Below are 9,758 nucleotides of genomic sequence, written 5' to 3'. Positions count from 1 at the left end.
CGAATAAGACCCTCTACCTATCAGGACCCATCACATGAGCCTGCGCAACCCATCTAAGGGATAATGCAGGAAATCTAAGGTAATTAGCAGCTGTAGATTCTACCTGGACAGGCAATAGTTAAATGGATGTAAGTTATTGACCAATTGTTGGTTTTATTGTAAACTGGAGTGTGATTGAAGAGTTTCTACCACCAGACCAGGAGAATAAAACCCCTGGGCAGGGAGGGGCTTGGCCTCTTTACCACCAGCTCTCTCAGCACATGGACTGAGTGAGGAGAGAGAAAGTGTCAGTACACCATCAGTACTGGCACAGAACCAAACCCCAAGACCATAGTCAGGAAACTCAGAGCTGCAGCTTCCATAACTGGACATGGCTGCATCTACTACCAGGCTGGTGCACTCTTCCTGAGGACCCTCTCCATGACCACTCCAGTAATCCGAATCCGCTGTGAGAACGTTCTGGCCCAAGCTCCTGGGCACACTCGCGCCTGCACAACTTCGCATGGCCGGCTTCGCACCGAAGTTGTGCAGGCTCAAGTGTGCCCAGGAGACGTCACCGGCTCTCCGAATCAGCAGCACGCACGGTCGCGCGCATGGTGCGTCGTGCCGTAATCTGGTGCGCCGAAACAGGTTGTAATATAAGGTATAAACCAGCAATTGGGGGTTTCTTGCATTAATGAAAATATGCTCACCGCCATATGGTTAGAACTACCACTTTTACTGTCTACTGCTTTCCCAATACATACATTGGGGGTCATTTACTAAGGGCCCGATTCGCGTTTTCCCGACGTGTTACCCGAATATTTCCGATTTGCGCCGATTGTACCTGAATTGTCCCGGGATTTTGGCGCATGTGATCGGATTGTGGCGCATCGGCACCGGCATGCACGGCATCGGCGTGGTCGAACGAAAACCCGACGGATTCGGAAAAACCACCGCATTTAAAAAAGGAAATTGTGTCGCGGAGCTTGCACTCACCTTCATCCAGGATAGGATCGTGAACTTCAGTGCATTTCAGGGAACTCCAGCGCAGCAGCCTGGTGGACCTCGGAGGAACTACCTTGATGAATCCCTGCTGGACCCGAATCCAGCGCAGAGAACGCGCCGCTGGATCGCGAACAGACCGGGTAAGTAAATCTGTCCCATTATTCCGATCTATACTCGCTCCACATTCTCCACATGAACACGTTACACGGTTCATAAAAATTTGGACTGTCCATCCCTTATTGTAATACCGGACTTAGCTTTTAATTGGGAAGGGGGGGGTCTGTAACTCCCACTGATCTCTAGAAAATAGGGGCACTCCTGTAAGCAATGTTTCCCTTTTGACTTGGAAACCTGCAGGGTCTAGCATCCAAAATCTCTATTTTACTGCATGTGTAATGTTATGTATGTAGATCCTAAAATCCAACAGATCCATTGCGCAAGCCAATCCCGTTATATATTTTGATATGACACAGTGAGGGTGTTCCTTTCCTTTAATTAAGTTAAATTTAGTCATTCTTCACAATTCTTAGATAATAGACACTCGCAATGTAGGCAGGTTTGATGTGCAATTATATATTATATATACACAAACACATACATTTATTAATGTACGTCACATTTCAGTGAATTATTAATATAAGTTTCAGCGTGTATTATGTCCATACTAGAGATTCGGGGTAGCAGTCTGACTTGTTCAAGACCAACTATTTTTAGATTTGGAGTAGTAGAAATCTGAGAGACCTGAGATTTATTACTTAGCTATGTTTTCAGCCGCACCCTGAACCATCTGCTGCTATCCAAGTGGCGTCACTGTTGAGCTTCCTTGAAAACACATAACACAGGTGGCTACGGGTACAGCTGTGCTATTATAGTTTCCCTGAATAAACATGCAGTTAGCCTTTAGAACATTAGGTGGCACTACTGACCTCTTAAAAGTCATTTTTCTATGTAAAATGTGAGTTGACTGTGTTAAAGTGCACCAGATTTATCCTAGTGTTTGATGCAGGATGATAAATCTAACAGAGTAGGAAAGAATCTAGTCCAAGGGGTGAACAACAGGTATAGCCCGCAGAGCCTCAGCCTGCTACCCGCAATGAGCACTCCCTTTAATGATGGCAGCGCTCATTGGTGCAGGAGGTCTGGGTGCAGGTGAGTGCATCTGACATGCTCAGCTCTGGCTCCATGTGCTGGCATCAGGCCACAGAGAAGTATGGGGCCCGGTACAAGAGGGGAACACAGATTCAGTGAGTAAATACCATCTCTTCCTGTACTCACTGGGTCTCCTCCTGCCCTGAGAGCTGCACTGATCTGTGTCCTTTAGGCACATAGTATGTCATGACCCTGAGAAGTGCAGGAAGTCCACTATAAAGCAGGAAGGAGAAGAGAAGCAAGGAGAGGTGAGTATATGTTTTTTTCTGTAGTCAGTGGGACTCATGCAATGTAATGTAATGTAGTCAGCTCTGGAGGTCTCCTGTACTATATGTCTGCTATGTGGTCTCTTGTATTACAGGTATGCTCTAGTGAAAGGGGGCTGCAATATAGTAATGGTGACAATATATAGTAATGGTTCCCCTACTGTAGACAATATAGTAAAAGAGCCCCCATAGTAGCCAAAATAGTAACAATGCCCCCGCAAAAGCCAACTAAGCAATGGTGCCCTAACTGAATCCAATATAGTAACGGCCCTCACTGTAGGAGAAATAGTAATGGTGTATCTGCACAATAAATAATATAGTAATGGTGCCCCCACGGTAGCCAATATAGTAACAGGGGCCCCACAATAGCCAATATAGTAATGGTTCCTTAAAGTAGCCAATAAAGTAACAGGGTATGGATAGAGCCAATATAGTAACAGTGCCCCCACAGTAGCCAATGCAGTAACAAGAGTCCCACAGTAACAAATGGGGCCCCCATAGCAGCCATATAGACAAACCGTGTCTGCCCACCCCAACTTACAGGACACACCTTAATTAGCCGGGTTTAGCCCTGAGCGAAATATGTTCCGACTCAGCAACATGTCTTCATCGCAACCACCCGCACCAAACACAGTCTGCCCACACCGGAACAGAGTCCACTTAAGAAAGGGATGCGACTCTTCCCTGAATTGATGGTTCCACCACACAGGAGTTCAATGGCTTCTGCCCTGAATGAACTATGTTCCGGCGCAGGAACAAGACGCCATTGCAACCTACTGCCCCAAAACACAGTACACTCAGGACAGAGGCCTTTGGTCCAAGTATTCTGTAAACAGCTGCTGACAGAAGTGATGAGTATATCACATGAACAGAGTCTACTCAAGACAGGGGCCTGATCTTCCCTGAATTTACGGTGAGCCAGCGGTCACCTGGACCAGTTTTGGGGCCCACCACTAGGCTGCGAGGAATCTTGGGAATTTTTCTAAAACAATACTGGGTCGCCACCCTCTCCCATGTCTGATGAGTGGGGCGGAAGGGTTAGATTGTATCCCAGTATCCTGGGGTAGATAAATTAAAAGGTAAATCTGGAAGTATGGATGTGTATGTATCCTGTAGGGGAGAGTTATGCAGCAAAGGGAACATTCTTTGATGGAAGCAAAAATTATTATTTCAAATGGAAAAATAATATTTCAAACCTTGTCAATGTCTGAACTATATTTTCTATTCATTTTTCAACTTATTTGAAAAATAAAAGTATAAGTTTTCATGCAAAACACAAATTGTCTGGGTGACCACAAACTTTTGAGCAGTTGATATACGTCCCCCCCCCCCCCCCCCCCCGGCGGTAGTATGAATGGGGCTTTATGGTGTACAAGACCTGATAAATGTCCCCTCTTCTCTCATTATCCATACAGTTTTGATTTATTCATTAATGTTTGCATTTGGATTGTACGTACTTTCATCTGTTATAAGGCTTCTTAAGCAGCTCAAGATGTGTCATACACTCCTCTGCAGTAGACCCTCCCCCAGCTTTCCCAACCCTTAGTGCTCACACAGCACAGATTATACACTTCATGTTTCAATGTCACTGCTGATTTCTACTACTTATTACATGCCCCTCCTATCTGTGATAGAAGTTGCCATGCTTGTCACTGTAAAGATCCCGTATGAACATGCTACAAGTAGCTTCAGAACAGAAAATGCCATAACACTCGAAAGAAAAGAATGAGCAGCACAATATGGGCATCATTCTGTTTGTTTTGTAGGAGGGAATCGCATATGACAATTTGCTAAAAAATCATTATGAAATTGGTGTTACACTTTAAGGGCCTGTTGTTGCTGTTTCAAATACTTTTATCAAACATGGAAGGTCCATCTTGTGGGGAAGAAGCGCAGTGCAGAATAAATGTAATAGTATTGTGCAGTGCTGATTTTTGAAGGATAAATGTAACAGTACTGTAGAGAAATTGAGTACTAGAACTGTGGAGTGCCAATTTATAAACCTTCTAGGAACTGCATTGTCCAGACAGGGGTCAGTTTTGGAAGAGGAGGAGGAGCTTTCTTCCCAGCAGGTTGACACCCAGAGCAGCTTATGGGCTGTCATTGGAGCGTGGCGGGGAGATGCAGAAGAAGAGGAGACACCTCCCACTAAGGAAGGCTTGCACATGAGCCAATACATGCTGCTTTGCCTGCTTACCTGAGATGCAGGTAAAGTCAACAATGCTGAATAATGGCTGGCCACCATGCTGGATTGATGCTACAAGGATAGTATGGGATCCTTCATTTCACCATTACAGCATGACAGAAAATTGAGGGAGTACAAGTGCACTTTAGTGGAGGCACTTTCAGTGAAGTTCCAATCCGACTGCGAGAGCTCACTGGCAGCACAAGGAGGAGGAAGTTGACAACACATCAGGAGCACAAACACCACCTCGAAAGGGAAAGTTAGTACAATAGCCACAATGTGGAAAGCCATTGTCAGCACCCATCCAGCAAACGCGCAACCACAACCAGACTTGGCGCTAGCTGTCAGACTAGGTAAGTGGTGGCGAACTCACCCTGCGATGTCCCTGCGGGCTAAGGCCCTACCTAAAGCAGATAAACCGCCCTGATAAGGGCGAACCCACTATCAGGAACCTAACTGACGGTCCCTGAGTGACCCTACAACAGGACAGGGGACACTTACTTCGTCTTGCAGCTGCTGGATGGTGGAGTGGACAGGTAACGGAAATACAGGTATAGACCAGTGTTCACACTGGTGCACAGAAACCAACACAGGACTGAGACAGGGACAAAACAATAGATCTTCAGGCAGATAATCACAGGTCAGATCCAGATACAGGTACAAGTAGGATATACACAGGTCAGGACAAGATCAAACGGGTTATATACAGGTCAGGTCAAGATCAAACGGGTTATATACAGGTCAGGTCAAGATCAAGCAGGTTATATACAGGTCAGGTACAGATACAGGCAGACAAGCAGAGACAGGTTAAAAACAAACGGGTATAAACACAGGTCAGGTCAAGATCAAGCAAGTATACACAGGTCAGACTCAAAATAACCAGCAAGGTAAGATGGGAATGGGCAGGTATATAAAGCCGATCCCGGACACGCCCCCAGTAGCACTAAGGAGGAAACTGTCCATCAAGCTAGTAACCCTTGCTGGGCAGAACTAAAATTCAAGGAGCAGGGTGTGGCTCAGTTAATCCAAACACAAGAATTAAGCCACAATTCACACACAAATACGCCATGTATTCCGCCAACTGCGGCTAGAGCGACGTTCAGGCACGGACATTACAGCCATGTTCAATTCTTCTCAACCTCCACCACCAAAAGATACAACACGCAGGACCAGGAGACAGACTGTGACTGCCTGCACACTGCCTGTCCTGCCTTTTCCATCAGTCCACAGCTATCCTCACATTCATGAAGATAAGCCTGCTGAATTCAAAATGAAAATTGTCAAATTCTGCATTACCTAGAATTCAAAATAGAAGTGACCAAATTCTGCATTTGTTGGATTCAAAAGTAAAACTGTCAAATTCCGATTCTATACTTGCTGGATTCAAAATTGAAATTGGCAAATTCTGTATTCGCTGATTTTGAATGTAATTTCTAAATGTCATTTGTCAAGTTCCACATATGCTGGCTTCAAAATTGATATTGTCGAATTCTGCATTCACTGGATTCAAAATATAAATTGTCAAATTCTGCATTTGTTGTATTCAAAATTGAAATTGTCAAATTCTGCAATCGCTGGTTTCAAATGTGTAATTGTCAAATTCTGCATTCGCTGATTTCAAAATTTAAATGGTCAATTTCTGCATGTGCTCTATTCAAAATTGAAAATGTCAAATTCCCCTTTCGCTGGATTTAAAAACATCAAATACAGATGTAGCTAAATTTTAACCACAGAATAACTGGATCTGAACACCCAGAGCAATTTTAACGCAGTGGAAGAAAGGGTTTGTGGTTTTCCCATGGCTCCTTTTACCACTGAGATAATAACTGGGTCTGAACACTCAGAGCACCTTTAATGCAGTGAGAGGAAGGGTTTTCCCATTGCTTTATTTACTGTAGAGAGATGTCTCCGTGTGATGTCTTATTTTCTGTGTAACAAATGTTACTTCTCACTGACATAATTTATTATTCCATGCCATGTACTGGGAAGTTGGAAAAAAATGTCCAAATGTGGCGAAATTGGGAAAAAAATGCATTTGCGTCACTTTCTTGGTTGTGACTTTCACTATGAGCTCCAAATAACAGCTATGCTTTATTCTTTGGTTCGGCACAATCATAGTGGTACCAAATTTATATTCCTCCTCCAAAACTGTTCCCATGCAGGATAGTTGAGTAAATGACCACTGTTGGACCATCTTCCCACCCTGTAAGCCATGTGTGGACTGGGGTCTGACACCTCTGCCTCCTCTGCTTCCTTCTGTGACACCATAACATCCTCCATCATGGCCTAACATGTTGTTTTCTAGCAGAAAGGATGGTAGCGCCGATGATGGCGTCATCAGCACTGACCATGTTGGTGGATTATTGGCAGGGCTGCCATCAGGGGAGCAATAGTCTGCCTGCAGTCAATGAGCCCACCCGATATATGGGCCTGGGAGTCACAGAGTCCCCCCTTCCAACTCTGAAGCAGGGACAAAACAATAGATCTTCAGGCAGATAATCACAGGTAAGATCCAGGTACAAGTAGGATATACACAGGTCAGGACAAGATCAAACGGGTTATATACAGGTCAGGTCAAGATCAAACGGGTTATATACAGGTCAGGTCAAGATCAAGCAGGTTATATACAGGTCAGGTACAGATACAGGCAGACAAGCAGAGACAGGTTAAAAACAAACGGGTATAAACACAGGTCAGGTCAAGATCAAGCAAGTATACACAGGTCAGACTCAAAATAACCAGCAAGGTAAGATGGGAATGGGCAGGTATATAAAGCCGATCCCGGACACGCCCCCAGTAGCACTAAGGAGGAAACTGTCCATCAAGCTAGTAACCCTTGCTGGGCAGAACTAAAATTCAAGGAGCAGGGTGTGGCTCAGTTAATCCAAACACAAGAATTAAGCCACAATTCACACACAAATACGCCATGTATTCCGCCAACTGCAGCTAGAGCGACGTTCAGGCACGGACATTACAGCCATGTTCAATTCTTCTCAACCTCCACCACCAAAAGATACAACACGCAGGACCAGGAGACAGACTGTGACTCATATGGTGAAAGATTATCTGTCAACAGGTCTCCTGGTACAGAAGTATGGGTCCTCCCTGTTCAATTTCCGGGTGGGAAAATTTAATATGTGGCCAGATCGTGGATTCAAAATTGAAATTGGCAAATTCTGTATTCGCTGATTTTGAATGTAATTTCAAAATGTCATTTGTCAAGTTCCACATATGCTGGCTTCAAAATTGATATTGTCGAATTCTGCATTCACTGGATTCAAAATATAAATTGTCAAATTTTGCATTTGTTGTATTTAAAATTGAAATTGTCAAATTCTGCAATCGCTGGTTTCAAATGTGTAATTGTCAAATTCTGCATTCGCTGATTTCAAAATTTAAATGGTCAATTTCTGCATGTGCTCTATTCAAAATTGAAAATGTCAAATTCCCCTTTCGCTGGATTTAAAAACATCAAATACAGATGTAGCTAAATTTTAACCACAGAATAACTGGATCTGAACACCCAGAGCAATTTTAACGCAGTGGGAGAAAGGGTTTGTGGTTTTCCCATGGCTCCTTTTACCACTGAGATAATAACTGGGTCTGAACACCCAGAGCACCTTTAATGCAGTGAGAGGAAGGGTTTTCCCATTGCTTTATTTACTGTAGAGAGAATTGGGGTCATTTACTAAGGGCCCAAATCGCTTTTTTTTGTCGGGTTCCCCGAATTTTTCCGATTTGCGCCGAATTGCCTCAGGTTTTTGGCGCACGCAATCGGATTGTGGCGCATCGGCACCGGCATGCACGCAACAGAAATCGGGGTCTTGGCTGTCGGAGAACCTGATGGATTAGGAAAAAAGCCGGAATTTTAAAAAATGTGTTGCTTGACACGCGCTTACCTGCACCCAGCAACAGATGGTGAACTCTGACGGACTTCAGCGCAGCAGCGACACCTGGTGGACATCGGGCGCACTACCTTAGTGAATCGCTGGAAGACCCGAATCCTCGACTGAGAACGCGCCGCTGGATCGTGACAGGACCGGGTAAGTAAATGTGCCCCATTATCTGCATCTGAACATTCGGAGTGCCTTTTAAGAGGACCTGTCACCCTAAAAAAAGCTCTAGGAGCTGCAGTTAAACTGCCAGATTTAGCGGAACCTTCCAATAAAGCTACAGAACACTGCACTGCCAGTCTGAACACGGTCTTTATTGGTAGTTTCCGCTAAAGCTAGAAGTTTAACACTGCTAATAATGGGGTAACTCTATAATAATATTCATGAGGGGGTGGTACGAGAAGGCGGTAACTGACACATGAAGCCCGGCAGTCAGCTCCGGCCTACGGTGTGGGAGGACCAGTCCAGGGAAGAACCAGCGACTCAGACCGCCCCTTCATGAATACGCCAGACCACTGTGCACTCTGCCCAGCGTTCTCAGGGTATGGCAGTGCAGTGCTTGCTAGCTTTATCGGAAGTTTCTGATAAAGCTAGCAGTTTAACACTGCTAATAATGGGGTAGTGCTAGCAGCTGCATACTTAAGTAAGCTTAATCTAGAGAGTTTTTTAGGGTGACAGGTCCTATCTAAGCACAGTGAAAGGTTTTCCCATTGCTTCTTGTAACACAGAGAAAATAACTAGGTCTGAACGCCCAGAGCATCTTTAACCTCAATGACATAAAAAGAATTTTTTTTCATGTCATATTGTTAATTTAACCCTTTAAGGATTTAACCTCTGGGTTTCAAGTTCATTTTTTACTCTCCACCTTCAAAAATCCATAACTTCTAAATTTTTCTGTGTACAGAGCCGTGTGATGTCTTATTTTCTGTGTAACAAATGTTACTTCTCACTGACATCATTTATTATTCCATGCCATGTACTGGGAAGTTGGAAAAAAATGTCCAAATGTGGCGAAATTGGGAAAAAAATGCATTTGCATCACTTTCTTGGTTGTGACTTTCACTATGAGCTCCAAATAACACCTATACTTTATTCTTTGGTTCGGCACAATCATAGTGGTACCAAATTTATATTCCTCCTCCAAAACTGTTCCCATGCAGGATAGTTGAGTAAATGACCACTGTTGGACCATCTTCCCACCCTGTAAGCCATGTGTGGACTGGGGTCTGACACCTATGCCTCCTCTGCTTCCTTCTGTGACACCATAACATCCTCCAT

Source organism: Engystomops pustulosus, chromosome 4, assembly GCF_040894005.1.
Source record: "Engystomops pustulosus chromosome 4, aEngPut4.maternal, whole genome shotgun sequence".
Classification (NCBI taxonomy): Eukaryota; Metazoa; Chordata; class Amphibia; order Anura; family Leptodactylidae; genus Engystomops; species Engystomops pustulosus.
Note: the sequence above shows the minus strand (reverse complement) of the source record.